Here is an 18,207-nt window from a genome sequence, read left to right as displayed (position 1 = left end):
TCGTTTGTAGATAGGAAGCTAATCTGACGCAGTAGATCATTATTGGTACTTGAATTTTTTTGGAATGTTTGATAACCTCAGTATTTCGTTATCATCTCAAGAATTTCTTTATTTATATTTTTTCTTATGATTTAGGTTTTGGTACTTTTACACCTATATTTAAGGGAGTTGCATTTATCATATCAGAATTTGATGTGAAGGTGCATCATTTGCTGCAAACAAAGTACCAGTATTTCATTTAAGTAAACGTGCTGTTGACAAAAATATGGAAAATCAATAACTCGCTCTTTTTGTCATGGAGTGTTTTCGAATGACAAGTCAGATATGTTAAACTAATTTTCAAAGTTGTACCGGTATACTTAAATTTATGGTCCATATACTTACTTTAAGGATGGTGTGTCTACCCACAACTCACTAGACATCTATCAGTGTAGAGACCCGGGGCATATAGTACAGGTCAAGAATAGTTTTCGAATGCACTAACGCTGCGCTAGCACTGCGCTAACGCGGCGCTGGAGCAGCCTTAGCTCTGCGTTAGCACCGCATTGGTGCAGCTGTAGTCTCAGTCAACAAAGACATGTGAACGCACTGTAGCACTTCAATAACCCGACGAGCTGATTAATTGATACATTGTTTCTCCATGACCAGTTTACTAATTGATACATCGTTTTCTCCATGACAAGTTGATTAGTGGATACATTGTTTCAGTCCTATTGACGTATAAAATCCAAATACCGAACACAGCATGGATCACTCCTTTTATTCAAGGTAGCATTTGAAATCAGGAACAACAGAGGGATTTCTCAGACTTCAGTAATTGCTTAACTTTCAAATAAAAAATTACCACCCGACGCCTTTGAATCACAACTCGCATTTGCTATTTGAGTGATGTTCATGAATGCATACGGTAAGGTTTGTTTGTGAACAACATCTGTTATGTTGCTAGAAACCAACATGACCAGTTATTGAACTCGGTTAAGATAGGAAAAATAATTGAAACAACGTGAAGCTATTCCCGTCAAGTGAAATGGGGGGCTCTACTAAAGTGAGCAGCGAGAAAACGTACCATGGTCTTCACTTCTCACCATCATGCTGGAAAATCCTGTTTTGCATGTTTTGTCTAAAGCCGTAAATCTTCGTTGGAGAGACAGAAGTACTATTACTCATGATGAATGATAATTGCTTTTTCAAAAAAAACTCTTGTGTGATGTTCAGTTTATATGTCTGCAGACGGCAAGATTTGATCATGCCATGAAGGGTTTTATTCTTTGGGCACTGTTTGTGTTTGGGCTCGTAAAGCCGGCCGCACATGAGAGAAATTAGCTGAGCAAAAATCCTCGCGAGGAAAATTGCTCAGCAAACTTCTCTTTGTGTGCGGTCGATTTTTTGCGCGTTGAGTAAAATATCCAACATGTTTGATATTTTTTTCCTCGCGAGGAAAATTACTCACCGTGTGCGCTCGACTGAGTAATTTTACTCACGACTTTCTACCTACGCGCATGCGTGGAATCACATGACAGTACAAAATGGCTGCACCCATGGAAAACGATAGTTAGGGAGCCATCATTATTTATGGCCTGGGGGGGTCGGAGGAATCTGAGGGGGGGGGTCACTCAAAAAATCGAAAGCTACAAGGGGGGTTGCTCAAAAGTGGAGAACAAGAAAGGGGGGGGGGCTACTCAATTTTGTTGACATGTATTGAAGCATTTAGTTGAGTTACGAATTAATACAACAATAATAGTATAGATATGTATATTCATACCCGGATTTGTGTACACACACACACATAATATATATATATATATATATATATATATATATATATATATATATATATATATATATATATATATATATATATATATATATATTATATATATAAATCATAATACAGGTGGTTTCAAGTAGAAACTAAAATCTCATTACACTATGTGTTTCACGTTATTGTGATCTTCAGACGAGAATGATCAGCTATTCGACGTGGCAAGCCTTATGTTAGAGGCTAGTACTGAGTACATTTTTCAGTATTTCCTGATTAAAGATTGATATATTTGCCTGATCATTAATGAGAAACGTCTGCTTTCTATATTCTACATTGTATAGGTTACCGATAGGGGAAAATGTGTAAAGCAAGCTTATTCTGATGCTATAAAGTTTAAAACCAGTTGAATGCCTTGACAACAAACCCATCTTTTATTGCAGGAAATAATAATAAATAATAAATGTGAATAATGTATGTCTGTCGCTATTTTTTCGGTTTCAAAAATATAGTTGAAATCAGTGAACTGAAATATAAGTTTGGAATACTGTCTCAGATTTATTTTCCTTTGAGTTTTTTATACGAAAAAAATACTCCCCAAATGCCATCAAATAACACCATTTTAATCTCTGTTTTTCAAAGCTCCAATGGCAGGAGGGGGACACCCCCCTCCTGACCTCCCCCGCGACCACTCATGCGGTCTCTTGTGGTGCTTTCACACCACATCTTCCCCCTCTTGAAAAAAATCCTACAAAATAACTGCATGTCACCAGAGCACTGGATACAGACCTGTACATCAGCCCCTGCCACAGCAATTGGAACCTCCTTCCGACAAAGACCTATACCACAGGGTTTAATCAGGGTCTGTACAGGGTCTGTCGCAGCAGCAATCCATTTTACTGTATAGATATTTAACTTTCCCAATTTTTTGGGGGGGGGGGGGGGTCACTCAAATTTTCTGTAGCAGAGAGGGGGGTTACTCAAACACGTCATGGTTGGCAGGGGGGGTTACTCGAAATTTTGGAGTTTCGAAAGCAATTCCTCCGACCCCCAGGCCGTAAATAATGACGGCTCCCTTATATAGCTGATGCAGTTATTGGGGATAAATAAGTTGAAATGTGGTCAAGTTATCCCGCCTTATACGACGTTAGATCACCCGATTTTAAGAATAGGGACAAAAAGAACATGCACTTGTAGCGATGCGGACGGAGCTTGGAAAAACAGGTATAAATGGGAGATTCGCATATTTGTGTTCTTTCAAGTTAAACATATAACTCCGCTCCGGAGATTGAAAGTTCCTCTCCCGTAAAATTCCCTTATTTGCTAGTCTCGTCGTGCCACGCTTGTGCGACTTTTATGTTGATAAACATACAGTTTAGTACACCCAGAATTTCTCGGTTTCTATCGGGGTGAGATAGTAACTTTCCAACCTTACTTTATGCAACCCCGTTTATATATAAATTCTGTCGAAAATCTGTGTACGGTTGTGTGTAGATTCCCAAGTATGCTCGAGCGATCAGAGTAACCGTAGGCTAAATACACGAAAATCACGATCAAATGTCATTTTAACATAATGTAATCCCTTTTCAATGTTTAGCAGATATTTAAATTAGATCAATGGATCTTTTTATTGCGTGTTAGTTTTGGCAAGTTCGTTTTTGCGTACAGAAAGGCCACTGATTTAGTGAGGCATCTTGGGATATGTTTTCAACAAGGGGGACACCCTCACGAAGCGTGCGCCGCACGAGGAAACTTATAAGCTGATTAAACATATGCGAAGACCGTCACAAAATAATTTGAATAATAATAAAGGCACAGCGACATGGTAATTAGCATAACAGGGGCAGGTAAGTATCTTCGGTGGGGAGGGGTCACTTTTTCTTTTTAATTTTATTATGGCGGCGAAGCTCTTCGTCACCTGTTACAAAATGCTAAATGGTGCCAATATCTTATTGTTGTGTGGCGCCTTTCATTTCGATACTGTGGCATTCATAGGCAATTATGTGATTTTCAGAAAAAGGGGAACATAAACAGAAAAAGAAATAGGAAAAAAACAATCATGAATTTTAGCATATAATTTTTTTATATTTATCTCATAAAGATCAGGATAAAATCTGAATGTTTCGCCTTTTTGATTAATCAAGTAAGGGTGGGTGGAGAGAAGGAAAAGCATGTTTGCAGGAAGTAATAATTAGGTATGGCTTCTATCATTTTAATAAAAATTAATTTTTTAAACAATTGGCCGAAATGTCAATTTGAATCAGAAACCAATTGGTGTGTACAATAATTATTCACATCCCCCCCTCCCCTGCTTAAGAAAATGACTTGTCCCTAATGCAGCTCTGTTCTATGTGATATACCCACATGTAGACATTATATAGGTAATTGTATCATACTTTACTACGAGCCTAAGCTAATCCATAGAATAAAAATGGTCTCCACAATTTTCAAGTTCGATCATATTAATTGTCCCTCATAATGAGACACATTTCCTCGAATACATATGATTTGAACTATTTATGCAGTGTGCCCTCTAAGCATAATTTTTGAGTCATGACTCATCAAGATCGAGCTATATAACTATCGTTTTCCATGGGGGCAGCTATTTTGTACTGTCATGTGACACGCATGCCCGTAGGTAGAAAGTCGTGAGTAAAATTACTCAGTCGAGCGCACACGGTGAGTAATTTTCCTCGCGAGGAAAAAAATATCAAACATGTTGGATATTTTACTCAACGCGCAAAAGAGTGATGCAACGCGCAAAAAATCAACCGCACACGGGGAGAAGTTTGCTGAGCAATTTTCCTCGTGAGGATTTTTGCTCAGCTAATTTCTCTCATTTGCGGCCGGCTTAAGTTACGTTACCGCAACTCCAACCGAGGAATAGGACGCAACTCAAAGGTCATCCCATACATGTAGGTCAGGGACGTATTACACACCCATGTGCATAGACGAGCCAGTTTACATGTAAAATATATATTTAGTTTCTCATCACATCGCCCCTTATAAAATGTTCATATTTGCTTTTAAGACTTTCATCTGATCGAATTGCTTTTGTTAATTTTCCGAATTTCTCAAGTTTCGGTTTAGGATAATTTTTAGAGCGTATTATGTTACTGCATGCAGCAGTGAGTGAGCACCGCAAACTGACAGAGAAATATTTATATACATTTGTAAAGAAGTTGTACGTAATGTTATTAAAGGCGTAATTAAAGATGTCAGGTGCAAATGACTGCCGAGTTCAAACATTTCTAAGACATTTTCCAAGGAGAAAACTGAAGGGGACACATGGTCCAAGGTAGGTGGAGATGGACGTGTTTTAAGTCCCGAGTACGAAAGTGTACAGTATTGACTGTTATATAATCCACGGCCAATCTTAAATACCTAAAAATCAAACAGCATAACTGATATGACGATCGCATAAAACGAATATACCCTCTAGATGGGCGAAAACTGGGCTTTTTGCCTTTCCATCGTTAAAGTCTCAGACAGACTACGTCTTAGCTAAGCGAAGGCCTGAACTTATGTCACAATGCATTTGCTGAGTTTAAGTGGCCGTTTCAAATACAAGTGATCACCGTTCCGAATGGGGTTTTCCATATGCACCTAGATTTCCGAGGGGGAGGCAATTCTCAAAGTAGAATAGGTTAATTCTGTCTGATGACCTTGCCCCGTAACTGCTTGTCAACTTCCTGCGTCGCGATGGACTGGCAGTTGGACGTCAATCTGTGCGGGAGACCAACTTTGATATGCCCTTATCAATTTCCCATGCAATGTTTATCACTAGGAAAACACTTAAGTAATTTGGTCAGGCTTTCCAGACGTAGAAACATTGAGTATCATCGACGTTAGCAACATTGATGAAATGCTATGGTACGGGTGCTTCCGGTTATACTCTAGACTGATGACGGTGAACTATAACCGGAAGCACCCGTTAAACTTGCGTAGGAAATTTTTTTGCATTCTTCCAAATTTTCTGGTCGCTTAACCTAATGGTCGTTTACGCGTCGGAGGCCAGCCATTTGATTATTTTTCCTGTTAACCTCGCCTCCCAGTCTTTGAAACAGTCAGTAACATCGACGTAGACGAGATCGATGCAGTGCTACGGCAAGAGCTTGAGTCAGAGGACAGCAAACTAAAACCGGAAGAGCCCAATAATGGAGCTCAGCCGTTAAGATTATTTTTACTGTTAATTCTGCCTTCTTTCCTTCAACGACTGGTGGATGAAACCAGCCACTACGCAACGGGTCAACTCAGTATAAATGGTGCTGACCCGCGTGCTGCTATAATGTAACCTTTTTTTGTTGAAAAGCGGGCGTTCATAGCAGTGAATATTTTGATCGGAATTCACACCATGCCAGATGTAAACGGATCAACTGGTGACAGATTACAAGTACCGGGAATCATAAAAGTAGTGCCAAAGAGTGTTTTCATTTCAATGATAATGAACTGGAAATGCTTGCCGGTGACCCCAACTGTGATCATATGTTCCTCATCTTGACCTCGGTTTTTCATTTTTCTGGCTGTCGATTGATGAGGCTATGGTCAAATTCAAAGGCCATAGCTGTATGTTCCAGTACATGCAAGCCAAGCAAGTCAAGTGGTGTTTCGAAGTTAAGATGCTTGCTTGTCTTCTCAACGGATACTGTCTTAGCTTCAATCCCTATAATGTCTTAGAAAGAAAGGCAGACAGGCGCTAAAAAGAGAACTACCATACCCTCATTTAAAAAAAAATAAAGATATGTGAAATTGACTACTGATGACTCGACATGTATTGATATTTATCAGAGAATATTGGACACATCAAATAAGACATTATGACATGAATTATTGCATACTTTATGACTGCTGTGAAGTTTTGTAAGTTGTACCCTTGGCATGACAAAACAACGTGCACGGAGATGTTATTTATTAATTTATTTATTTATTTATTTCAAGAACCAGCTCATACACCAAAAAACATACAGAAAAAACGGGGGACTGATGAACTACAAAAAAAAACTATAAAAACACTAAATCATGATGGAAATTAAAACTGCCAGACAGAGAAAACTTTAAAAGCAGTCGGAAAACCATCTTTTCCAGAACAGGCTACCACACATAATATATGTATTGATAGCAGCACTAATAAGAGAATTTTCACCATTCATCAGCCTCATATAAAATTTCGAGCGTAAAGTGCGCTGTTTACTTTCGAAAGTCAAAATGTTGCTCTGAACAAAAGTGTTCGAGATACTTAATCTTCTGTCAATACCAAACAGATTTTAACACCGTTGTTATAAGCAACGCGAACATTATTCATACACTGATTTGTGAACTTACTCCAAAGATGTGAGCAGTACATAGAAGTACAATATGTTATAAAAAGTCTCGTTTTGACAGAGTACGAACAGTTCCAAAACTCACGGATTAACATGTTAGCTCTGGCATAAAACAACCTCATTTGACGCTCAATATCATCATTATCATCGCCATTGCAGTTGAAAATGACACCAAGATAAGAATGCTTATCTACAAAAGAAAGCTCTTTGTCATACAAGTACACATGCAGAATCTTACAAATATTAAGCATATTTGGCAAAATGGCAAGACACTTAGATTTCAAAGCATTAAAGACAATATCATGGTCATTAGCATATTGAGTACAAATATTCAATAGGTTGTTGATACCCTTTACACTAGGACAAATCGGTACTATATCATCAGTATATAACAGGTGATTCATGCACTTTCCACTGAGGAAGCAGCCGATATTTTTCTTTACAAGTAAATGACTAAGTTTATCAACAGAAACTGAAAAAAAGACGTGGAGAAAGTATACCTGCTTGTCTCACACCATTACATGTTTTATAATGTTTCGATAAAACAGAACCCCATCTTACAGCAAATTCTTGAGGCCTATACCAATAAACCAACATACGAACTATAAAATTCGGAATACCTCTATCAATCAGTTTGCGAAATAATGTCCAATGGTTCACTTTATCGAAGGCTTTTGTCGCATCAAGAAAACAAAGGAAAACAGGGGTATTATGACGCTTATAAAAATCAATTATTTCTTTTACTAAAAATTACACACATATCAGTTGAGTGACGTTCTTTAAAACCAAATTGATGATCACTTGTGTACAGTAGACTATCACACTTATCAAGAATGAATAATTCATACATCTTAGAAATTGCAGTAGCAATAGCAATAAGGGCGATAATTCCCAAATAAGTAACGTCACCATTTTTATTCTTTGCAAGTGGAACCAAAGTGGTGTCCATCATGCGAGATGGCAAGTAACCATGAATATGCGCTGCAGTAAGCATCACTGAGAGAAGAACGTGAAGGCGTGCATGCGCAAACTTTAAATGCTCAGCTGTAATGCCATCTGGACCAGCAGATTTACCACTGGCCAATTTTGCAATGGAATATGTAATGGCAGTTGGAGTGACAATCATATTCTCATCGAATGAAACACTCGAAATAGAATATTTCAAAAAAACACTCATTACCGTTGTTCGTGACAGAGGAAAGCAGACTTGCAAAATGGTCACGCCATAAATTAGCAATGTCATGTTGCCCATTACAGCCATCAATGGTTGATGATAGAGGTGACTTCTTTTTACTATTAACACGCTTCCAAAACTCCTTGTTATTATTGTTACAGAGGTTGTCCGCTAAGGCGTTGATATTAGTAGTTAGAAAAACTTCCTTTCTGAGACATAAGAATATTTACAAGACCCCATTTTAGCTACAGAGGGAAAAATTCCTCTCCCTGTAGCTGAAGTGTGACCCTGACCTGTATATGAACTCACGTATGCGACAGCTGGCACTGACACATAAATGACGATGAGTCATATACAGCAGATAGTGCATAGACCATTTATGAACTCAGTGGGGATTTCCCCTAATCCTTTTGTATCCGCACTGACATGTCTATACACGCAGCCGCGTCACGCACAGCTGTCTGACCTATTTCTAAACACACAATATGTATAGACATGTACGTGATCGAACTTCGTCTATATAAAGGGGAATTCCATGGGAAATTACGAGTGAATCCCTACAGAACGATCACCATCAAACTAGTCTATATAAAGGGCTTTTACTCTGTGTTGCAGTCAGTCGACGGAAGCACACACTAACGGAAGCAGAACCGGAGTCCAGCTGATGTAAGTATGTGAAGATGTGATTTTTTTCCTACGGCATGACTGAGGTCTGATATTCTACAGTTTCTACAGAATCGTTCCGGTAGGTTTTTTTCTGAACTCAGGAGTTAACTTGTTCACCCGATAGATAAAATTTTATTAATTTCCTCCGAACTTAAAATATGTCGGAAGACCATTACTTCAAACAAAATGAGACGTTTTAGATAAATAGTACTGATATCTAAAGTGTAATTTGTATTTTTTTTAACAAATGAAATGTTGTTACTTTCTTCCGAAGGACTACTACGAGCAACAATATCTAAATCCTTTCTATCTTTATCAATGGTTATGATAATATTGCAAGGTGTTATTGAATCTGTTTTTATAGCGATATTTCCGACTAAATCGTCAAATTCGTCTGCCGTAGCTAATTTTATGCATTTGATAAAAACTGTACCATGTTGAAGTATTTTCATATTATCAGTCATCTGTTGATTTGCAGTCTGTAAATTTAATTCAGCTGTCCCCTCCCCCACACTTTTCAGACCCAGTTTCTTTAAAGTTGTGTCCCAAAATAATCTTACTGGAACTCCTCTAGCTGTATATGAACAATAATTCTCACCATTATTTATCCACCTTCTTAGTGTATTATCTGAAGACATTATTGTATTAAGAGGACTAATTTTAAGGTGAACCGGTATACCGAGTAGTGTAATGTATGGGTTATTAGGCTTAAGATAAAGGCAAAAATCGGACAATTTATATTTGTTAACATTGCTATCAAAATAAATCACATTTGGAGTTCCTGGCAGTTCAGCAACACCTCCTGCAATTTCACTATCCAATATATCTAAGATGTTACGCGGTACATTATAAGGCATGAATTTCTGACTATCCCCATCCCATGTCAGAGCAAAAGGAGTAGGATCATTTGCAGCCTTTGTAGCGTCTATTATGGACTCATCGACGTCTTTCAGTTCGGAAAATTCTACAGCGTGTTCGTGTTTCTGCGCTGTTGCTGCCGATAAAACAAAAAGTTTTTTACGGTCCTTGTATCGAAGGACGTAATCCTTATTATGATTACCTGCTATCTTAGTATTATTGTTAACTTTAACATCACTCAGATCTTCGAGCTCGAGATTTTGTCCATGAATTGCACCTTTTAAATGCAACAGCATTCACAGGAGGAAATATTATCGAACAAAAGCTTTCTGGGAATGGTGATGCTCTTATTGAAGAGAAAATTAGACATGATAAAGCATTAGAAAAATTTGAACATGACAAAAATGTCTGGTCAGAAAAAAGATTACTCCAAGCTGATTGGGAAAGAGAAAATCAAGCAAAGGACGCGCATGCTGCAGCTGAATTAAGAGATACAGATGCAGAAATAGTTGAAGAAGCAGCGGCGCAAGCCAACTCTGCGTCAGGGCCAGCGCAAGCGTTAGCGCAATTCTCAGATTATTATCAGCCCAGTCCTGAGCAAAAGAAATATGAAATGATTTATATTGCTGGAGGATTGGTCGTGGGATGGTTTATGCTGCGTTAGCTACAATAATTCAATACAAAAGCTAGTTGGCCAGTTATTGAAATTAACTATGTTTCCATCCTGATCTGTTATCCAAATACGCATTGAACTCATATGGTCTGAACCCTTTCTCAATGGCATGGAAATTGAGCCCCCGTTTTTAAAATCATAGGTGACCTTTTCACTTATTTCTTTTGTATCCTGGACGGGAAGTATTTGTAAACAGTCCGATACTTTCCCCTGTATGTATTCACCTGAGCCAGATGAAACATAATTTCCAGTCACATCGATGGCATCTGAATGAACAATATATTAATTGACTGTTAAGAAATCGCAACCGCGGCAGCAGTCGCTCCACCTATTTTTACCCACCGAGTCAAATTTGGTCGACTTGGATTGCCAATATCTATTTTCAGAAATTTGCTGGAGATCATTAGATATCCCATCGCAAGTCCAGCGATTACAATACCATCGTACATTGTGTTTACAACTGTTTTAGTATCCATGATTGCTGTCAAGTATATAAAACAGAAAAATAAAATAATTACGGAATTCCTTACGGAGTTAATCCATCACATACAATGTAGAGGGACCTTGACTTGGTTGCATTCCGGAGGGGCCGCTACCGTTCCGGGCTCTGTTTTTGTTGCTTTCAGAAGTGGCTCATCTTTCTGGAGGGGACACTGTGTATGCCGAACACGTCCAAAATATAGCCCTAATGCAGTCAATGAAACTCTTATAATTCCTAAAACAAGATAACATTTATTTTACCAGCTAGCACACTGTTCTTTCGTCGTAGGTGGTAGACTTCTACAGTTTGCTTCAGTAATACTATCATTAGTCATTGCTTTTCGTTTGTTCCATTTGTTCTGCCTGTTCCATTCTGCTAGTCGCTTCCCTGCAGCTTGTCTCCCTGGATGCTTCGTCGGTAATGTAATTTTCTCTATATTGCGCTGCGGCTCCGTTCCGTAGGATTCCAGAGGATAGTCGTCGGAGGTGTCGGAGTCGGCGGAGCCGTTTCCGTTTGCTGAGTTGGTGTTGGAACCGTTTAGGGTGCTTGTGAAAGTTGAATCCATTTATTTCGGGTATTATTAAACCCGATTTGTTTAAAATCTAAATGTTTACCCGTAATTAAACCGGTGGAAACTAGAGCAAGATGGGCCCCATGTGTAGGCTATCCGTCCTGATAATCGTTTTATTTCACTGTTTAGAATAAAATCCTTTTTAAGATCAGTGACATAGTCATCAATTGGAACTACCTGACTTATTGCTCTTGCTCCTAGATCTATGAAACTTTGAGTGATATTATCACTTATAAGAGAACTGTATTTCGCTTCATAGACTTTACAGGCTCGTGTTATGAATTCATCTTTCCACGTTTCCACTTCTCTAACTGAAAACTCCTTGTCAAAAAATAACTTGCTTTGACCACTTGCGATGACACAGAGTATTTTTTCACGTTTCGTCTCTGTTATGGATCGAGCGTCCGACGCTGCGGTGGGTAGTGCCGCTGTCGTATTTGCCGCTGCCGATGTCTTTATTAAATTCTCCATTGTTTGCAGTATGTTATCTATTCTATCTAAAAAAAAAATTCGTTTAAACCTGAATCTGAAATATAGTATTAACATAGTCTGGATTGTTAGTATGATTCCGAAGTATGGGAAATTCTCCTCCATTAAAATCTATCTGTATATAGAAACACGAATCATGAGTACAGACCTATTCCCAGTTGCTTTTCAATTGAATAAAACCACTGGCGGACCGACAGTACAGCATGCTGATATTCCTTCCAAACCGAACGGGGGAGTAAAACCTATTCTCATTGACTTAGAAATATATGTAACGCCGACAGATAAATTTACTTTTCATCCGCGGGATGTGTTCAAAGATAACGTAATCACTCATCGATCAGCAAAAGAAAGTAATATATGGTTGGGCGGCCCGCACATGAAATACTGGGACCAGCAATTAAATTTCGCCGTATGGTGCAGCACTACTGGTTGTGGTATATCATTCGCCCATCTCTTCGATAAGAAATTTCCACCGCAAATACGATCATTCTGTCGTTTTCATGTATACTTTACAATACGTCGGATCCTTCATGAAATGGGCGTTGCACTTCCAGACGATGAAGGGATCTTCAAAGCCGGCGACAATCCGTACAATCTCGTCCAATATGAACTTCTATGTACAGAATTTGGAAATATAAGCCCAACGAAGTCTGACTTTCGTTATCGTTTCGGTCAAAACTCAGGTCTTGGTTATGGTTATGAATATTACACTAATCGTGGGCCCGTTCGACAGCCTGCAGCTGTATACAATGGTCACGACTTTTTCCTGTCCGCCGACGGTGGCGTTTTCTATACACATACCATTTTTGGAAAGAAAAAACATGTACTGCCCGACAAAGACAGACCACATTATTATTTCTTCCGAAATGATGGATCGGAGGGTCAATACAATAGTTTCGTCCCTCTGAAGGGAGACAGGGGACTAACAAAGGCCGGTCTCGCCCACCTCAATGAAAGCCTTGAAGCCTACGTATATTGCATACTTGGCGCACAAGCAAATATTCGTAGTACCATAGTGGGCGATACTGGCAGTGCAGAGCAAGTCAGAAAAGAATTTGGCGTTCTCCTCGAAGATGAAATTCGTAATACTGATAAGGTAATCAGTTATAGGCGATATCAAGACACAATAATGAATACTGGTGTAAAACTTGATATGGCAGTTTCGCCCAATTTACTTCTCTTGCCGTCTAAAATGGTTATTCTTTCGGGCCCGGCAATCGCAGGTTATAATAATGAATTGCAATACGCAACTGAATCTATGGTCTTCGGGGTGAATGGTGATATAAACACGGAAATTCGAGAAAGTGCTAAACATGAGATGGATGGGGAAGAGGATGCCGTGAAGTGGCAGGATGACCCGCCTCACAATGACACGAGTCGGATTCCTATCGGAACCATTCCGGCAGGGGTTCCGAAGGCAGTAGATACAATCGCCGGCGCGGATTCTATTCACAAATACGGCAAAATTGGTTTGTTATCTTTAGCCATATTCATTACATTTATGTACAGTATATAGATCCGATGTATGCAACCGTGCCATTCAACATGATTGTAACTGGACCGACAAATTCTGGCATAACGGAATATGTAATTGATTTCCTCATCGGACCATACTTAGGGGAATTTGAATATGTACTTTTCATTTGTCAGACATTCATGAACAACAAAACATATAATAAAACATTCATTTTCACCGATGACAATGTGTTTGTGTTTCCGGTCGGACTCGATGCTGTGGATGATACACTAGCCTGCGTACATAAGGAATGGGCCGGCACGAACACTTTAATACTTCGCCTCGTCCAAAGATATGAAGAAGCGCAGTGACTTTTTAGTCAAACTTGGTTTCAGCGCAAGACACGACGGATTATCTGTCTGGGTTCTGACTCAACAATATACTAGTATTAGTAAACCATTCAGGGAAAACATACAGATGATAGTACTATTTTACACACCCAGCAAGACAGACAACAAGACTATTATAAAAGAATATGGAATGGAGGTGTCAGAACGGGAAGCCACTTCCCTAATCAGGCAATTGAAAAATACACCATTCAGTAAACTAGTATTTCATTTACGGCATCCGTACGAAATACAATTTTTCGTATAATATAGCTAATCATGGCTTCGCCGATAGGACCTGAAGGCAACACCGAAGGAAGTCTTAGAGAATTATATTACAACCCGAAAACTGGTTTTGGAGGTGTACAAAAATTATATTTTTCAGCACGCGCCAGCGGACTAAAAGTTACTAAGAAAGAGGTGCAGGACTGGTTAAAAACTCAGCTAACTTATAATCTACATAAACCGGTACCTCGTACTCGAGGTGCTATGGGTGGGAGACACGTTTTTGTAACATCGATAGGCGCCCAGTGGCAGGATGATCTCGTGGAATTCTCTTCACAATTCGCAAAAGAGAATAAAAACATTCGATACATGCTAACAGTAATCGATGTGCTCAGTAAATATGCATGGGCCAGGCCGATACAGTCAAAAACGGCTGATGATACTCTGAAGGTGCTACAAGACATAATTAAGAAATCCTGGAGGCAACCCGACAAACTTCAGACAGATGAGGGGCGGGAATTTACTAACCGAAAAATGCAGAAATGGTTGGAGGAGTCGGGAATTCACTGGTTTCACATCTACAGTGACAAAAAGCTAGTGTCGTTGAACGTTTTAATCAGAGATGAAGACGATGATGTGGAAATACTTTACATACACTTTACCCTGAGTTGGCAGCCATGGGAGCTAACCCTGAATTCAAGCCGGGAGAACGGGTCCGAATTACAAAATACAAGACCACTTTTAGGAAAGGATATTTACCAAATTGGACAGAGGAGATTTTCATAGTTTCAAAAGTGGTGTACGCAGCTGGACTGGGAACGCCGCCAGTTTACAAAATAAAAGATCTGAATGGAGAGGAAATACTCGGCACTTTCTATTCCGATGAACTTCAGAGTGCTGCTGGAGCCGACGAGCTGTACAGAGTAGAACGAATTTTGAAAATTAGAGGAAAGAAATACTATCTGATAAAATGGAAAGGTTATCCGGACAGTTTCAATAGTTGGGAGCCAGAGGAAAATGTTATTAGAACTTCGTAAGACCCTTCGGAATGCTCTGTAGTTCCTGTGCTGGTACTTGTCAAGTACTAACGTAAGTACTAACGTAAGTAATTACGGAAGTTATTCAATAAAAACCAAGGAAGAAGTCTTAATTTCTTGAAAGCCAAAAGTGTCAGTTACCACCACCACCCCGCTTCCAACCACCTGAGCAAGTATTTATAATGTATTGCCGTAAGTAATGTTCACTTATTGCATCTTTTTTGGCTGTATGTGGATGAGGTGGTACCTCGGATCCTTCACATATTAAGTTGCAAGATCTTCAAAGCGACTTCTCATGTTGCCATGGTCCGTTCTTTCGAGTGCCCCTTTTTCAGCTTTATCTATAAGTTCTGGTTGAAGTATAATGTACACAACTGACATGAGCCATAGACAAGTAACTCCAAAGTCTTGTCCCCTTTCGGAACCGTAGGGCTCCTTCGGCATCATATCAAGTGCCTGTAAGTCAAACGGAGCATTATAAGCACACACTGTTTCACAAGCATTAAGAAGTTTGTGTAGGTTCTTGAGTGAGACTCGAGGTTGTTCTAGTTGTTCTTGATTAGGTGGATAATAAGCTTTTTCAAGTTCCTCCTCGCCGAAACCGTCTATTAAAAATCCCTGGCTGCCGCCGCTCCATGCAATTCCAAAGTCAAAAGCTCGTGGAAAATCTACTGGCCCGACTGTCTCGGTATCAATTGTTGGATTAAGTATATTTTTGAGAACTTCAGGCGTAAGTGGCTGACTAATTACCAAACATGGAAGTCTGTAGTCATTACAAATTTCTAAGAAAACTTTTTTGAACTGCTTATGAATCTCTTCTAATTCTTTTAAGGTGGCTATTTCATATTGTCTGGCTCGAGTCAGAATATTCCGCCTGCAATAATCAAAAGGCATATCTTTGAATATGATAATGAAACTGTGTAAATCGTCAAATGCCTTTGAAACAATCTTTTTTTCTTCTGACAAAATGCCCCGGATTCGAAAAAAAGTCAGATGTTGAATTATGGAAGAGTCACAAATAATGTGGTCGGTGGCGCCCGCCAAATTTACTGCATCGTAACTCTTACCACTTCCAGTTGGTCCATTTATGAATATGTATGACATTTTTGTTATCTATATCATAGAAAATTTTTTTTTAAAATTATTTTTGTAAAGATATATTATGATAAGACAATGGCAATCCTTTCTATTTCAGATGCAATAAAAATACTTGAAAGTGGAGAAACCCAAATCAGTGACGGCAAACTCATATTTGGTGAATATGTAGATCCTTTCATATATGTAGACAGTGAGCTAGAAGTGGTTTTCCCCATCGGACCTAAATATGGTTCAAAAGATCCAGCTACATGCGATGAAATGTGTGTCCGTTGGCAACAAAGTCTTCAAAAGTTTACCGATTTAATAGTATTCCGTACCTTAGGTGAAAGTTTCGATGCATCCACCGCTAAAAGTTATGCTGCAAGCCTGGCCGCTCACTCCAAGAATCCCATCGGAACGAATACCTGCGGATTATTTTACAATCCATCTAAAGTGTATCAGAAGCGAGGGAGCGACAAACAGACAAAGTATTTTAAATTTCGGTTTAAAAGAGGGGAAATCACGATTTCGCTACATGTATTGATATAGTTCAAGAAATCGACTGTGGTTTTAAAGCAGTGAGCCGATTGCCAGCCAGAGAAAATCCTGCTATTGTACCTAGTAATATCCGAAAAGGTAGTAAGATAGAATTCTTAGCATTTAAACCGCGCTTAAATAAGCGTACCCTTTCTTTCACTGTAGAGAGGTTATTTTGTGCCACGCCTAATAAACCAGAAATTCAAGATGCGGAAGAACTAGTTGACTTAGAAAGATTAGGCGAGATATACAAACAAATAAATGCTACCAAAAATATTACAGTAGATTTTGATGACTTATCATAGAATATTTTCTTTTTTAAAAAATTTAGGATAGAATATATTATAAAGATTATTATGGACGTTTCCCGCCGCTTACGAAAAGCATTCGACGAGGCAGTTTTACGAAAAGAATTTCCTGAAGTCAAGCGAGTCGAGGATATCGAATCGATCGATATCGAAGGTATGACCAAAGAAAGAAAGATGTACTCTGTTTATACAGATATGGAAGTCAAATTATTGGATCCGAAAAACGGTAATACACAAATTCGTACATTGCCTGTTAAATTAAAAGATACATACACAAAAGATGTAAGAGGATCGGAATCGGAAATAAAACAACAATTAATAGATCGCTACGACCATATGCTTGATACAATTAGCAATGTTGAGGGTTCTGGTCTCGTTCTCGAGGAGATACTTAATTTTGAAGTAATTCTGGTAGAAGTTTTACTCGGGGCCGGCCACACCCCCTTACAAAACTGAACTGCCTATAAGCCAGTCCACATTCCTGTGTGGAACAGTTTGAATGGTTATTTGAGGAAAAATAGGCAGTCCATAGCAGTCCAACCCGCCACATGCCAGTATTGGAAATATGACATGTTAAAATTTGAACATTCATCACTAGCTATGCATGTGAAATCAGACTCAGCCATGTGAAGTAACCATTCATTACCAGTCCTATTGAATTCATGACAGAAGGGAAGCTTGTCAATGGATTGAATGGCAGCTTACACATGTGGCAGTAAAATTTAGACATGCATAATAAACTCCAAGGACTGACTTGTTGTCAATTCTCATGTTTTCATATCCCTATTGTCTTTTTAATTTAAATAAATTAGGCGGCATGTGTAGCGTTGTTTTTACTTGGGTTAAGTTTTTCAGGTGAAATTACTCATGTTTGCACCATAGAAATGCTACATGGGTCACTTGCACCGGTTACCAGTTAAATTGTTCTCAGACTTTAATATTTAGTGGATACAGAAGCAGTGGTTTGCAGTTTTAAAGTGACAGTACATAGCTGTAAGTTTTTTTATTTAGATAATTTTTGTGTTGTGTATTAACTTCACTTACTTTAGTTGAATTAGCTCGTTGATATTATCAATACAACCAACATACACTTGGGGTGCATGTTATTATAAAAGTTCACTGTTATTGTTTTCAATTGAAGTTAAGTCCAGATTAAAATGTGATTACGAACAATATAACAATGCTGACT

The 18,207-nt window shown here is 38.8% G+C and overlaps 1 protein-coding gene across 2 annotated transcripts in view; it reads left to right on the top strand.

Annotated features, from left to right (window-relative positions):
- The window catches only part of LOC139124124 (uncharacterized), a 276,954-nt gene that overhangs the window by 26,729 nt on the left and 232,018 nt on the right, over positions 1-18,207 (top strand). The gene's annotated exons all lie outside the window — the stretch shown is intronic.

The sequence above is a fragment of the Ptychodera flava genome (assembly GCF_041260155.1).
Source record: "Ptychodera flava strain L36383 chromosome 23 unlocalized genomic scaffold, AS_Pfla_20210202 Scaffold_23__1_contigs__length_28996876_pilon, whole genome shotgun sequence".
Classification (NCBI taxonomy): Eukaryota; Metazoa; Hemichordata; class Enteropneusta; family Ptychoderidae; genus Ptychodera; species Ptychodera flava.
Note: the sequence above shows the minus strand (reverse complement) of the source record. Positions and strands in the feature narration are given on the sequence as shown.